General features: G+C 48.1%; 1 long non-coding RNA gene across 2 annotated transcripts; it reads right to left on the minus strand.

The window, feature by feature from the left end:
- Positions 1–510: 510 nt before the first annotated feature.
- Positions 511–8,968, minus strand: LOC128327829 (uncharacterized). Of its 2 annotated transcripts, XR_008308812.1 has the most exons (4): positions 8,789–8,968; positions 2,568–2,752; positions 984–1,142; positions 511–830 (listed from the first exon to the last, which is right to left on the minus strand). It is a non-coding gene; the product is annotated as an uncharacterized LOC128327829 (long non-coding RNA). The 2 variants fall into 2 exon arrangements; XR_008308811.1 differs by lacking the exon at positions 984–1,142.
- Positions 8,969–15,406: the final 6,438 nt, after the last annotated feature.

Here is a 15,406-nt window from a genome sequence, read left to right on the forward strand (position 1 = left end):
TGAATGATGAGTGCCCATGAAGTTACTAACGCAGGAAGCTGCCTCATACCGAGTCAGACCATTGGTCAATCTAGCTCAGTATTGTCTACACTGACTGGCTGCAGCTCTCCAAGTGTTCAGGCAGGAGTCTTTCCCACTGAGCTATGGCCCCATCGCCTAAGGGGAATATATTGCAGAATTTTCAAATGCAAACTAAGGTGGACCCTGCTGAACAAATGTTCATCTGAGCCAGCTTTGTGCAGCACTATTTGGCTAGCACCTGTGACACCACCAAACTACTTATCGAGGTACCAAATGGTGAGTACCCATGATGGTACCCAGCCAGCTCTGGGCAGTAACAATTGACTAGTGCCCAATTACACCAATAAGCAAGTTGAGGAAAGTACCAAATGACTAGTACCTGTGACATCTCCAAAACAGCTCTGGGCAACACCAATTGGTTAACACTCTTGATGTCCCCAGGATACCACCCTACCACTAATCCCCAAAGAAGTCAGGCAACTGTTTTCAAAGTGCTTCTGTTTTATTTATTTTATGATGCAAAGAATAAATGAACAAGCAAATTGTACATGTGGTTATTCAAAATAATAAAAAATAAAAAATCAGGCGGGCGTCCCCTTTGAAGATGGATAGCCTAGCTTTCAACCTTGTATAACTTCCTCCTTTCCTCCACAAGCTGGTAGCTCCAGGTTGAACATTTCTCTTCGCTTCTGGGGGTACAGGAGGCGGAAACAGGACACGGTTAGTTTTCTAAGAAGGAATGGATTCTCCCCTTGACCCTTTTAAGCCTGGGATCAGCACAGAACCGCTTATCATTCTTCGTAGTAAATCTGCAAAGGAGAAATGTGCTTTTAGTGCCCAGTCTGAAGCCCAAGAAAAGGCAGTTTGCTGCACGGTCATCACACCTGCTCAGGGCTGATGTTATCCTGAACAACCTCACTCGCTTCCTCTCAAGCACCTTAGCAAACCTGGTCGAAAGTTACCTGTGTTGAAACAGGCGGTTCTTCCCTCCTCAGCCTCATCGGACTCCCCTGTGAAACCTCCGACATGTCGGTGCTTTGAAATATGTATGGCCTTGCACCGATTCCAGAATCCCACAGGCCTTCCTAGGGAGGACCTATAATCTGAAAAAGACCAGGGGCCTGTTCTCAGGACCCCCAACAGGGTCAGAGGAAGGCCCAGCCAGGATAGGAGCTTTGCCTGCTCTCGGTCGGTGGTTGTGTGTTTGCAAAGATCGAGGAGGGGAGAGTGATCATGCGGGAGATGGTTGCTGAGTAGGACGGCCTTTCATCCACCCTTGATAAAATGTGGGGGAGAGATTATGGGTTGTCCGTGCCTGTCCTCCCCAGTTCCTGGCTCCCACATGATCACTCTCTGCCTCTCCTACAACTTTGATATATGTGGGTGCAGCAGGGAAATGCTTGACTAACAGGCAGAAGGTTGCTGGTTTGAATCCCCACTGATATGTTTCCCAGACTATGGGGAACACCTATATCAGGCAGCAGTGATATAAGAAGGTGCTGAAAGGCATCATCTCATACTCCACGGGGAGGAGGCAATAGTCAACCTCTCCTGTATTCTACTAAAGACAACCACAGGGCTCTGTGGTCATCAGGAGTTGACACCGACTCAACGGCACACTTCACCTTTACAAAACTTTTACAGTTCATATGGCTCGGATGTTAAGCCGGGCACCTTAACTTGCAGTTTCCACATTTTTTAGAGCCCAGTTTAAAACTGAAAGCACCCTGACTCATATCTTGAAGTGGTGGGTTTTGAATCAGGTCTGTGTTGGAGGAACTAGGGAGGTCTTGCTTTACAGCTTAGGTTTCCTTAGCATTGTACAAAGTGCACACACTGGTGGCTGGCTGGGGGAGATTATTTGCACAGACATTTAAAGACAGAAAAAATGGACCTGGCGGCAGCCCAGAAAACCACACCATGCAGGTCAAATAAATGAAGCCAGAAGCAGGGGAAACATACTGACAGGACTACGTTGAGCTTCATTACAGGAGACCCAGTCTTGCGATAACAAACAGGCATTATCCTCTTCCTTAAGCAGGGTCTACCCCATTTGGATAGGTGACTACATGTGAGTGGGGTAAGATATTCCCCTTAGGGGATGGGGCAGAAGCTCAGTAGAAGGGCATCTGCTTTTTGCACATCAAAGATCCCAGGTTCAATCTCTGGCAGTATCTCCAGTTCGGGCTGGGAAAGACTCCTGTCTGAAACTTTGGAGAGCTGCTGCCTGTCAGTGTAGACAAGTCTGAGCTAGTCGGACTGATGGTCTGACTCAGTAGGCAGCAGCTTCCTATGTTCCTACTATGGCTGGGAATAGGGCCGCAACTCAGTGGTAAAGCATCAGCTTTGCACGCAGAACGTCCCTGGTTCAGTCCCTGACAGCATCTTCAGGTAGGGCTGGGAAAGACTGCTATCTGAATACTTGGAGAGCTGTTGCCAGTCAGTGTAGACAAGACTGAGCTAGACGGACTAATGGTCTGACTCGGTAGGCAGCAGCTTCCTATGCTCCTATTCTAATTGGATTTTAAAATGCTTTTAATGCTTACATAACACCTCGCTTGGGACAATGTTCACCAGTGTATTCAAAGGATTTCAGGAACCACATTGGAAGTTGCCTCCTTATATAGTTGTCACAGCAGCTGTTCGATGTGATAGGAACAACTCTAGGAGAGATGGGAGCAGGTCACTTAAAGTGGACCCTGCCCTGGGGTTTATTCCATCTTGGAACTGACTGAAACGAAGACGTGACATTTATTTATTATTATTTATCTATTTATTAAATTTATACCCCGCCCAAACATATGTCTCTGGGCGGCTAACAACAATTAAAGCACATATAAAAGTTAAAACAGTACAATAATTTAAAAACCATAAAATTAACAAACAGTAAATTAAAAACCAGAGAAGGCTTGGATAAAAAAAGGGTTTTCATTTTTTTTAAAAAAATAGCCAGAGATGGGGAGGATCGTAACTCAGTAGGGACCGCATTGCACAATTTTGGGGCACCAGCCGAGAAGGCCCGTCTCTTTGTGACCACCAAATGAGTTGGCGGTAACTGGAGACAGACCTCCTCAGATGACCTCAATGGGAGGTGCGGTTCGTAGCGAAGAAGATGCTCTTTTAAATACCCAGGGCCTAAGCTGTTTAGGGCTTTATAAGTTAGTGTAGTGAATCTGTTGGCACGGCTGACCCGACAGGATTTATGATCCCTTCAGCTCTTCTTGTATGAGTCAAAATAAAGTTCAATAGCTAAGAGAAGCAGCTTCGCTGCACGAATGAAAGTGAAGAATGACTCTCAAGATAAAGTATTATAAACAAAAGAAAGTCCCTTAAAACTAAACTAGGTACCCCCCTCTACAATAACTGAGTAATAACTGAAATAACGGAGCAAGGAACAACAGAACAAGGACAGGCTGAAACAGGGAAGATTGAGAAAGTACAAATATGAGGACACTGTCTGCAAAAAGGCAAAGTTGCTGACAGTAATCTGTGCCAAGAGCAGTCTGCTTAATATAGGACTCAAGATAACCGGCAGCCAATCAGGCTTTCCTGACTCAGCACTTCTATTTCCTCTCCTGTGAGATTCTGTGTCTCCCACTGAGCCTTTTTCTTGAGACGTCTTCTTAACACAGGTGAAATTCCAGATTCCTCCTGATCAGTCTCCTCAGCCCTCATGTCTGCCAGCTGTTCCAACTCAGCTCCAGAGTCTGTTCTCCCAGCCAAATCCTGCTGTTGTGCCTCTGAGCCTGTACTCCCAACTGAGTCCTCCCGTTCCTCCTCTGATTCAGAGGTCTGAGCCATGACAGTTATAACCAGCACTTTGTATTTTGCCCAGAAACCTATTGGACGATCTGCTCTTCCCAGAGCAGCTCCATCCCCTGAGGGGAATCTCTTACAGTACTCACACATCAAGTCTCCCTTTCATTGCAACCAGGGTGGACCCTGCTTCGCTAAGGAGACAAGTCACTCTTGCTACCACCAGACCAGCTCTCCTCACTTGCCATGCGAGCACCTGCCTTTCACCTCCAAGAGGGAACAGCTATCAAAGCTAACGCCACTGCGGGCTGTGTTAATAGAGGCATCCTGTCCAGAACGCGAGACGGAATTGTTCCACTCTATTCTGTGCTTCTCAGACCCCTCTTGGAAGACTGCATCCAGTTCTGGGCCCCACATTTTAAGGACACTGATAAACTGGAACAGGTTCAGAGGGAGGCAGCCAAGGTGGTGGCGGGTCTGAAAAAGACAAATCCTAAGCGGGGTGGTTGGAGGAGTTTGGTATGTTCAGCCTGGGCACTTTCCAGATTAAATGCTACCACAGCGTCACTATGGATCTGCAAAGAGTCCTTCTGTACTTCCTTTGTTGTGACACTGCAGTCCCTGCCAGGACAGCAAGGTGCTGTTCACATTTCCGATGACTTATTGTGGGTTTTATCTTTGTGTCTTTTTCTCGTTGTAGGAGGTCTGTGCAAGCTAGAAAAGACTGCTCCCCCTGCTGGTGGCTTTGTGCAACCAACGGCTGGATCTTTTATTTACGTTTTCAAGACGATCCAGCCAAACTGAAGCATTTTACTTCCATTGTAGTGTGTAATCTGGAAAGCGCATTGGAGAAGAGAAGACCAAGGGGAGAGAGGAGAGTCGTGTTGCTTTCCAGATTACAGCTACAACTGCAGTAAAATGCTTCGGCTTGGTGGGGTCAAATCAACAACATAATTAAACTATGTTGCACAAATTCACCAGCAGGGGGGAGCAGTCTTTTCTAGTTTGCCCGAAATGCCCTTAACCAGAAAAATACAGCTATTACTTTTACAATGTTGTGGGACAGTAACGGAGCAATAAAACCCAAAAGAAGGCATTGGAAATGTGAACAGCTCCTTGCTGACAGCGCAGGAACTGCAATGTCGATACACAGGCAATACAGAAGCACACTTTGACGATCGGTAGTGACACTGGGGTCAGGGTTAATTAGGAAAGCGCCCTTCAGAATAGACAATAGAATCAGCAAGAACAGCAGCATCTTCTAAGCACCGGTGTCCCCACTGGACATTTTCGGCATGGCGAGCCTTAATTTCATCATCCTTCTGAAAAAAGGAAAGGGAGAAAGAGAGACCCAAAGAAACCTTGCTTGTCCTTCCCAGGCGTCCCAGCAGGAGATCTGCTTGTGCAGAGGCTGCTTGAAGTGGAGATGTGGGGCAGTAACTTGTGGGTGCGTGGCAACTGCTGCCCTCCAATTGCCAGCCCCCAAATCCCCCAGCTGAAGCAAGTGGAAACATCTTGAATCTGCCAAGGAGCAAGTGAGGAGGGCAAAGGGGAATTGCTTTTCTCCAGGGTGGAGGACCCGTCTCGGTCTGGGCCTCCTCGGTCCAAGGAAGCAGCTCCTTGGCAGGACAGATACTGCCTGGCGAATGTCAACTCCAGAGTCTGGGTGAGGCCAGGATGTGGGTTCTCTGCCCTGTCCCCCAAAGCTCTCTCTCTGCTTGGTGGTTCCTCTGCTAGGGAGGGATGGAGGGAAGGAGGGAGGGAGGGTGAGAGGTATAGTGGAGGAGGTCTGGAAGGCTGTCTTAGTGGACACTGCCCAAAGAAATACCAAGGTCTGCCGGGTGATCGCCGTGAAGCTTCAGATCACAGGGCTGCTTGAGACATGTGGTGGCAGCACGATGGATTCCGTGACGCAGGGAGAGGCAGGGGCATGGTCCTAGCCCCACACATTAGAGCCAGGGGAGGCAACGGCCATGCTTGCATAGCTCCCCTGCTCTCCCAGTCGGTGTGCTGGACCCTCTTCTGTGGAGACAAAAGGCCTTTGCCTACAGGGGTGGCTGCTTGCATGGCAAGGTCATCCGGTCATCTGCAGTCTGCCCCCTCCACTGGGTATGGAGACTGGGAAGTCCAACCATTCCTTTTCAACAGGGGGCGCTCTACTCGTGTGCAGTGTTCATCCCACTCCGTGCTCTGGTGCACCCGACAGCTTCACCGTCCTCCCCCTCTTCCTGCTGTGGGTGTTTGTCCCAAGAGGGAAAGGCCATGAGCTTGGTGGTAAGTGTTTCTGTGGTCACAAGGCGTAGCAGAGAATTCCAGGTGCTGTTGACTACAACTCCCAGCATCCTGACAAAGGTCATTGCAGCTGGGGATGCTGGGAGTTGTAGTCAGCAGACTCTGGGAAGCCCTCTTACAGGGAATGCTACTGGGGGCCCCAGCCTTGTGAATGCAGAAAAGTCCGCCATCATGCTGACAGAGTTGGCTTCTTGGGACAAAGACCTTAAGCAGGAAGAGGGCAAGGAGGGGAATGCTTTCGGGGGCATCCGTACCAGGGCGGGAGTTCCGGGCACGCTCTGGGAGGCACCCTGGGTACAGTTCCAAAAGTCCTTGAAGAGCACCTCAACACCACAGGGGCCACAGAAATCACCACCAGCCAATTACAAAAAGCAACTTTACTGGGAACAGCCTATATTCTACGACGATATCTATAATAATAACAACAATGATATTGGTAATAAAATTCAGCCATCACAGGTCCTTGGGAAGGACTCGATGTCTGGATAAAACAAACTACTCAATAACACCTGTCTGACTGTGTAAACAAGAAATAATAATAATAAATAAATGATTCCCTTTAGGGCATGGGGTTACTCTGGGAAGAGCATCTGAGGTTCCAAGTTCCCTCCCTGGCAGCATCACCAAGACAGGGCTGGGAGTGACTCCTGCCTGCAACCTTGGAGAAGCCGCTGCCCATCTGGGCAGACAACAGTACTGAGCTATATGGACCAATGTTCTGACTCAGTATATGGCAGCTCCCTATGTTCCTAGGTGAGCACTGTAAGATATTCCCCTTAGGGGATGGAGCTGCTCTGGGAAGAGCAGAAGCTTGCATGCAGAAGGTTCCCAGTTCCCTTCCTGGCATCATTTCCAAGATAGGGCAGAGGGAGACTCCTGCCTGCAACCTTGGAGAAACTGCTGCCAGTCTGTCTGACAATCCTAAGCTAGATGATGGACCAAGGGTCTGACTTGGTATAAGGCAGCTCCCTACATTCTTATGTACTTTGCAGAGTAAGAAGCTACTGTGGAATTCCCTCCTTTCTGCAAGCCAAGGGAACATGGATCAACCTCTCCATTTGGGTTCTTCTTCTCTTGCCTGATCTCTGTCTCTAAAGACTCTTTTCTTACCACACATCGTTGTTGGCCAGACCGCAGAGGTGTATCTAGGGAAAATAGCACCTAGAGCAAGCACTGAAATTGCGCCACTGTCCAAACAGGAATGATGGGACTTGTAGTCAACAATATCTGGAAATCCCTGTTAAAAGGAACACTGTACCATCTAGACATGGTTGTTGATCAAAACCTGAAAACATGAGCCATCTCTGTTAAAGACTTAGAACAACAAGCAGTAGTTATGTGAGGATGCCAAGTGACATTTTCTGTCTCATCTCATGCTTTAAAAAAAAACATGACTTTGTCCTAGAGGATCACCTGCCCAAATAGCCACTAGCAAAATAGGGGAAGAAGAAGGTGGTGGTGGTGGTGGGGTGGGTGGGTCTATAAACCAGTGAATGATTCCTGCCAGCCTTTGTCTTATGATGACTGTTGGCTCATGATGGGGTATATGTGCATTCACCATTCTAGTGCTTACTTTGACACCAAGAGGGAGGAGGATACATTAGTTTGCCACACTAAACAGAGGAATTTGCAACAGGAGCAGACAGCCAAGTTCTGCCAGGGCCAAAACCTGCCCCCACCAGACTGAGAAATCATTGTCATTTGCCCCTTCCTGTCACAAGCAGTGTGCTGTTCTTTTATTATTGACTCTAACTCTCAGATATCCCAGTCATGGATGGAAAATTCAGAGTCAATTTACAAGAGACACATTTTCTACATGGAAGTTTCTTCTGTGCAGGTGTTGTGCAGAAACCCATGTGTAGTATCTATTCTGCCAGTGGCATAGCAAGGCTGGAATGGGCCCAGAGACAAGATTTTAAAATGGGGCCCCAGCCCCTCCAAGGCCTCCACACACCCCAGGCCCCCAAGGATTTAAGTCTGATATTTCAAAATAAGTATGCTGCCTAGAAATACATTTCACTGAATACACACATACACACTTCACAATATATAGCGATATACATTGAGTACTATATATTTGTGCTACTTTTAATGCCTAGAACACACTAGAAACACTAATTATTAAAATGGGCCCCTCGCTGCAGATTAGCAAAGGAGACTTTCAGCCATGCCGTGTAAGCCTATGCATGTTTTCTCAGAATTCTGAACAAATTCAGTAAAGTTTGATTCCAGGAGGTTTTTCACACGAGGCTTTTAAAGCCATTTAACACACATCTCCTCTGGAATGGAGGTGCTGCATTCACATGTTGGCTAGATTTACCCTGAAGTCCCTGCAAGTCATTGGGGAGCAGTTCATACACAAGAAAAAATAAAATAAAATAAAATAAAATAAAATAAAATAAAAGCACCACACATGCTTCACAGTTTTCACTCAGACCTTCTGGTTTGCAAAACAACTTGAACATAAGTGCATTTATAAATCAATGAATGAATGAATATAATATTGTTCCAGAAGTTTTTGTAATTTTCTGCCATGGAATAAGCCACTTATAGGCCTTTTAAGGCAGTTTTTGTTTTTAAAGCCAGCAAATTTTCCAATCTGTTTTAAATTAAATATTCAGAGGGTTCTCAGGACTCCCCCACACACCCCATATCAAAGCCCTATGGCAAGCCGATCCCTATATAGTGGGGTAATCACAAAAAGGAATTCACAGCCTACCTTGCAAAAGCTGTGCTGGATGGTCTGGTCTGCTGCAGGGAGCTCTGCCTGCTTCCTTGCTTGCTTGAGGCCTGCCCAGTTCAGGCTTCAGGGAGAGGCCTCCCTGGAAGCCCCGCCCACCAGCCAATCAGCTGAGAGGCGGGGAGAGAAGAGCTCTGCAGTTTGCAGGAGGATCCTGGGCTGGAGGCCAAGGCAAGCAGGATGGCAAGTGGCTGAGGGGCCTTGGGGCTGGGCAGATGGGCTATGGTGGGGGCAGGCACTGGCATGGTGCCCCCCCAGTGGCTCCCACGGCACATGCCCTGTCTGCCCCCGCCCCCCCATTATCTCCATGCCAGACCTTCTCCTCCATTCGCATTCATGGGCCAGGAGCGATTACACCCACCAGCCAGAGGACCATCCACTGGAACAGTCTCAGGATCCATGAAATGACCCTCCGAAAGGGACTTCAGGGTAAATCTGGCCAACATGTGAATGCAGCACCTCCATTCCAGAGGAGATGTGTCTTAAAGGGCTTTAAAAGCCTCCTGTAAAAAACCTCCTGAAATCAAACTTGACTGAATTTGTTCAGAATTCTGAGAAAACATATATAGGCTCACCCTGCATGGTTGAAAGTCTCCTTTGCTAATCTGCAGCGAGGGGCCCATTTTAATAATTAGTGTTTCTAGTGTGTTCTAGGCATTAAAAGTAGCACAAATATATAGTACTCAATGTATCCTATATAATAAAAGGCTAAGTGAGTGGCCGTGGCTTTGGAACATTGGGGATCTGCGTCCCTGCCTCCCTGGGCTGTTCTGGGCCTGCGCGAAGCGCAGGCCCAGAAGAGCCCAAGGGACACAGGACCTCAGACACCAGTGTCCCACAGCCACGGGCAGCCATTAGCCAGTGTGTGGCGGCGGGGGAAAGTGGCCGAGGTGGCACGGCGAGAGGAGGCCGAGGCAACCAGAAGCGGCTGCCCTGAAAAAGGCGAGGGCAAAGGCGGCGGGGGAAGACCGAGACGGGGGACAGGGAAGCTGGGCGAGGTGGCGGCGAAGCCGCCAACGAGGCCCCCCGCCCGCTCACAGCCGTCGCCCCCGCCTGCTCACCCGCCCTCCCAGCTGCCCAAAATGAAGCTGGGCGAGGTGGCGGCGAAGCCGCCAATGAGGCCCCCGCCCGCTCACAGCCACTGCCGCCTGCTCACCCGCCCTCCCAGCTGCCCCAAATCACCTTCCCCGCTCCCCCCCAAAAAGATTAAGGGCCAAAATGGCCCATGAGAAGGTCGCCGCCCCCGCCTATTGCCCTCCCAGCTGCCGAAGACCACCTTACCCGCTCCAGCCCGAGGAAAAAGAGAGGAGCTCACAAAGAAGAAGTGAGGAGCTCATGAGCAGAGCTCCTCTCTGTGCTAAGTCACTGCTCAAACTGCCACTATGGACGCAAAGGACGCCTATTGCGTCCATTGCGACAGTATGGGCAGCAGCTTAACACAGAGAGTAGCTCTGTTCCCGAGTTCCTCTCTTCTCCTTCGGGCTGGAGCGGGTAAGGTGGGCTCCGGCAGCTGGGTGCGCGGGAGGGCGATAGGCGGGGGCGGCCACCTTCTCATGGGCCATTTTGGCCGTTATTCATCCACACACACCCCCCCCCAAAAGTAAAAGCAAAATAAGGAAGAACAAAAACAGAGACAACAACAAAACAAAAAACAAAAAGAGAGAGGGGACAAGGGGGGCGGGGAAGAGACAGAAAGAGAGACAGAGAGAGACAGAAAAGACGGGATAGAAAGCTAGCGCCCGTTATCATAACGGGCTTAAAAATACTAGTATCACTATATATTGTGAAGTGTGCATGTGTGTATTCAGTGAAATGTATTTCTAGGCAGCATACTTATTTTGAAATATCAGACTTCAATCCTTGGGGGCCTGGGGTGTGTTGAGGCCCTGGACTTTGAGGGGCTGGGGCCCCATTTTAAAATCTCGTCTATGGGCCCACTCCAACCTTGCTACGCCCCTGGTACATGTTCAGACATGGAGTAAAGAGGGTATGTAGTAATGAGTACACAATGGGTACACATCTTTGTGGGGGGGGGGATGTAGATTTGCCTTATTTATTGTCTCCTTCTTGTAATCTGCACAATCTGGTATGTGAACTGGTTTGTTTTTATCTTCTCTCCCCATCCCTTTTCCCTTTTCCCTTTCCCTTTTATATCATGTCCATTAAATCTAAAACCTGACCACAGGCTCTGTGCCATTTCTTAATGTGCATGCAGCACTGAGGAAAGCCTAGGTGTTTAAACAAGCGTACACTGTCATGAGTTGTAGCAAGAGTGGATTGAACATTCCCCAGTGTATTCCACAGCTCCAGTCATGGAAGGTGCCTCCACCCAATATTTTACAGTCTCCGTTCCATGCTCCATCCCACCCTGCTCCAGAGGATCAGGAGAGGTCCTTGGAGAGACAGAGGGGGCTGTTGTGTAGAGGAGGGGATAGGAAAGCCCCATCGTGCAAGTGTACTTCTGCTAGTGCCACTGTTGCGTAGATACTGTATAACCTAATGATAATAATATTATTAATAATTAATAATAGTAATATTCTCCTTTAAGGGCCACAAGACCTTTTGTTGTTCATAAGACGACAGTCAGTGGGAGGCATCAAATCTAACACTGTCCTCATGTTAGAATGTTCCACATGCACAATGGTTTTTCCCTGTTCCCTCCTTCTCTCTGCTGCACCTACGTGTGTTAACCTGCAACCCTCAGGGACATATTTTAAGGGGCCGTTGGGGACAGCAGATGGAAGGCTGGATCAGGAAAAATTAGCACGTGCATGAAATGTTCTAACGCGAGGGCAGCCTTTATTACACGCTAAGCCTGTTTAGGGGATCCCTTTGGTGCGTTTTCATGCCAGAAAAGATGACTTATCTATGCTTCACCAATGTGATTCCTCAGTATTGTCCATATTTTTGTTATTGCAAATGAGATTGGAATGTAGCACTTCTAGAAATGCTTGACTTGTTCTAACTCTCTCAGGAATGCAGCTATTAATTTAGAACTAAATCCCACACTTACTGAGCTCTACCTGTGTATAGACGGTGCACCTGCTGATAAGCATGAGCTCTGGCGGGACCCTCCTGTTATGCCTCTCCAGGCTTCTTTGCTGGCCCACCACAGTAGGATGACTAGCACTAGAATAACATCCCACTGTGGGATACTAATCGATTGTCAATGTGTTCTAGCATGCTGGCCTTGATGTAGTGAGACCAGGTGTGAAGCCCCTGCATGCCTCAACCTGTCCTGGGTCTGAGGTATCCCCGAGGCCTCAGAATCTGTGCTTGGGAGAGGGGAGGTTTACAGCACCTTCTCCCCCTTCTCCCAGCCGGCCGTCCTCTTCAGGATCACAGGGCAGCCTCCAAATCCCTCTTGGTGGCTCCATTGCCCGCCTCTGATGGCAGCCCTCATCATTGGCTGGACAGCCCTTAAATGTCCTGGTGTACACCACACACATTCCCTGTGGGATGGGAGGCTGGGCCCTCCCTGGAAGTGCCCCCGAATGTTCAGGATTGCATGCCGCACTGCTCCTTTCTGCCATTGAGTGCCCATGGGGCCGGTTCTTGGAGCGACCGCCCAATGTGCGCCCTGTGGCATCATCTAGCAGAGGCATCGGGCGACATCAGACGATTACGGTAGCATGTCTGATTCCTGGGGTAAGTCTGTCTGCTCCCGATTCCCACTTTGAACTCAACTCCCAGCACCAGGGTACAAATCCTCATGTAGTTGTGAAGCTAACTAGGTGACCTTGGGCAAGTGACTTTCTCATCTGCTTCTGGGGACCCAAGTTTAAGGACATTTCTTGTTGCAAAATGAGAACACTGGAAACTTAGACATCAAAATACACCCTGCTGATTAAGAACTGGATTGGAAAAAAATGCTAGCACTCAGCATTAAAGGTGAAGTGTGCCGTCAAGTCATTTTCAACTCCTGGTGCCCACAGAGCCCTGTGGTTGGCTTTTGGTAGAATACAGGAGGGGTTGACCATTGCCTCCTCCCGCACAGTGTGAGATGATGCCTTTCAGCATCTTCCTATATCGCTGCTGCCCAATATAGTACCAGCGGGGATTTGAACTGGCAACCTTTTGCTTGTTAGTCAAGCACTTCCCCTCTGCACCACTTAAGGTGGCATTTAGCACTCAGTATTAGGAAGAGTGAAATGCATCATTATTTATTTACATGCTGTTATTTATTTAGCACCATCACTGTACAGATGCAGGAATAAATCTGGTGTCTTCACAGATGAACAAAATTTCTTGAGGCCTACAGGAAAAGAAGTCCCAAAGGGGGAAATGAAAGCTATGGGTCCCTGTTCCTCCTTTTTTCTCTTCTCTCTTCATTGCAATTTATTTTATTATTTTTTTTTAAAAAAAATACTTCATTGTCTTTTAATGGCCATAAATGGCTTTGAATAGCTGCTGGCTACTAGCTACTGGCACACCAAATTCCTTAGGTGGAGTTTAGAGAAACAGTTTCAGAGAAGCTCCTGAGGCTTTAGGGGGAGGGGGGCAATTGGAAAGTAGCTGATGAAGGAGGCAGATATTTACAATTTTGTAATTGGTAGGCAAGTCTTGGTAGATCTTGCCAGCTTCCAGGGCATGCTGTGTAGGCTTTTGGGGAACTGGTGCTGCTTTATAAGCCTAGCAGTGTCTGCCCGGGTGGCTGTTTGCTTTGTTCTGCTCAATGTGTATACTTGCAAATAAATAAGTATTCCCCAAACAAGTATCCACTGTATTTACCTGAATCCAAGACTAGGGTTTTCCCCAAGTTATTTGCTGTTAAAAATCAGGGGGCTGTCTTCAAAGTCCTTTCCTCTTGGGTAAATATAGGTATAACCTATATTTAACTTCTGTTTTTTAAGGGGCTTGTCTTAAATTCATTGCCATATTTCGGGTAAATACGTGTACATCTCCTGTATGGTACGTTTCTTTCCAAGGAAAGTGCTCCTGTAAAAGGCTGCTCCTTTGAACTTCCCATTGCTTGGAGAGGAGAGGAGAATGAAAACCTCATAACTCTGAATGGAGTTTGTCTGTGTTGCCAGAGGGAATATTCGGGACCGAGCACCCTTGCCAGAAACTTGTCTCTCCGCTCTAAATGGATATCGTTTAACTTTGCATATTATGGGTGTCCATACCAAGCTGACTTTTTAGCCTGACACATCCCTCCAGGGAGCAAGGGAGGGGGGAAAGCAAAACAAAACACAGATGCTTCTCCCTTGAACAGAGCTGAAATTTCAAAGGGCAGCTGGATTTGCGACTATTCTGTGTTTCAACACACCAAGTGTGAGGCGCAATCATGGGACATGAGGCAGAACAGCTTGCTCGATTGCCGCTGTATTAACTCCACAGTGCTGATGGTAGTTTTTTTAAAAAAAGGGTTTGCACATAGATCAGGGAAATATATGAGATCTGGAAGGTAAATGAAAGCCACTTATATGCGGTGTCATAGTCTCTTCCTTATTCATGGCGCAGTGTCCTCTACCCAGAAATGCTCGTCCTTTTAAAATCACTTTGGAATTATTACAGAGGGATGGAATGATGAGACCATTTACTGGTGCTACATTAATAGAAATAGCACCACCCACCCACATTTAGCTGTGTGGCTGCGCACTGACATCCCATGAGCTGGCTCTGATTTATTTTGCTACCCATTAGTCTTAATGACAATTGCCTCTTATGTTCAAAGTGTCATCTAGTATAAAAACAAGCAAATTGGTTACTTAGGAAATGGGTTGGATCCAGCCTTTTATAGACTTGCTGAAACGTACTGGGGGGAAATGCTCTCCTTTGTCCAGCACCATTGGGTCTCCTTTCAGGGAAATGAAGGCCTCTCAAGCCCCTGCAACATTTTGGAAGGTGGTGCTGGGAAGTGTAGCCCTTCCCAGGGCTTTCCCCACAGAACTCTTAAGAGAGGGCTCCGTCTCTCTTAAAGGGCCCTCCCAGCACTGAAGTAAGCATAGTACTGTGCGGAGGTCAGGGCCGTGGGAAATGGCTTCTACATTGAAGATTTCCCCCCTCAAAGTGGCCCCCACTTGAAAAACAGGGATAACATTTAAGGACAAGTAACATTGAAACAGACCCCAGGGACTCCCCAGAGACACCGCTGGCATTTCTCACAAGTCTTTTCTCCTCAGCAATCTCTGCCAGAGCTCCCTCAGAAAACCAGCTGCCAAGTCCCCTCTCCACTCCTCAAATGGCAACTGACCGTATGCAGCAATATAAAATAGAAAAGATGCTGTTGCGGACGCAAGCCGAAGGAACTGCTAGGCTAAACCGGCCTAGCTGGCACTTGAGGAGTGCCTGGGACAGCTTCTCTCTTTTCCAGATGCCCTGGTAATTTTGGGTGGTGATTTTAATGCCCATATTGATCCGGACAATGCGGCTCTATATGCCAAATATCCTGGACTTATGCATCAGGAGATAGAAGAGCAGCATATCTCCAGGGATCTGATATGTAATTATGTGGGCTCATGCCTGTTAGCAGGCTGGATATGTTTATGTCGCTGACGCTTCTGCTGTAGAGTGGGAACCCAACAGGTAGGGGTTGGCTTAGAGAGCTTTTAGAAACACATGCCAAGTCGTTGCCTGATGCCTAAAGGAGTGCAA

This window comes from Hemicordylus capensis, chromosome 5 (genome assembly GCF_027244095.1).
Source record: "Hemicordylus capensis ecotype Gifberg chromosome 5, rHemCap1.1.pri, whole genome shotgun sequence".
NCBI classification, from domain to species: Eukaryota; Metazoa; Chordata; class Lepidosauria; order Squamata; family Cordylidae; genus Hemicordylus; species Hemicordylus capensis.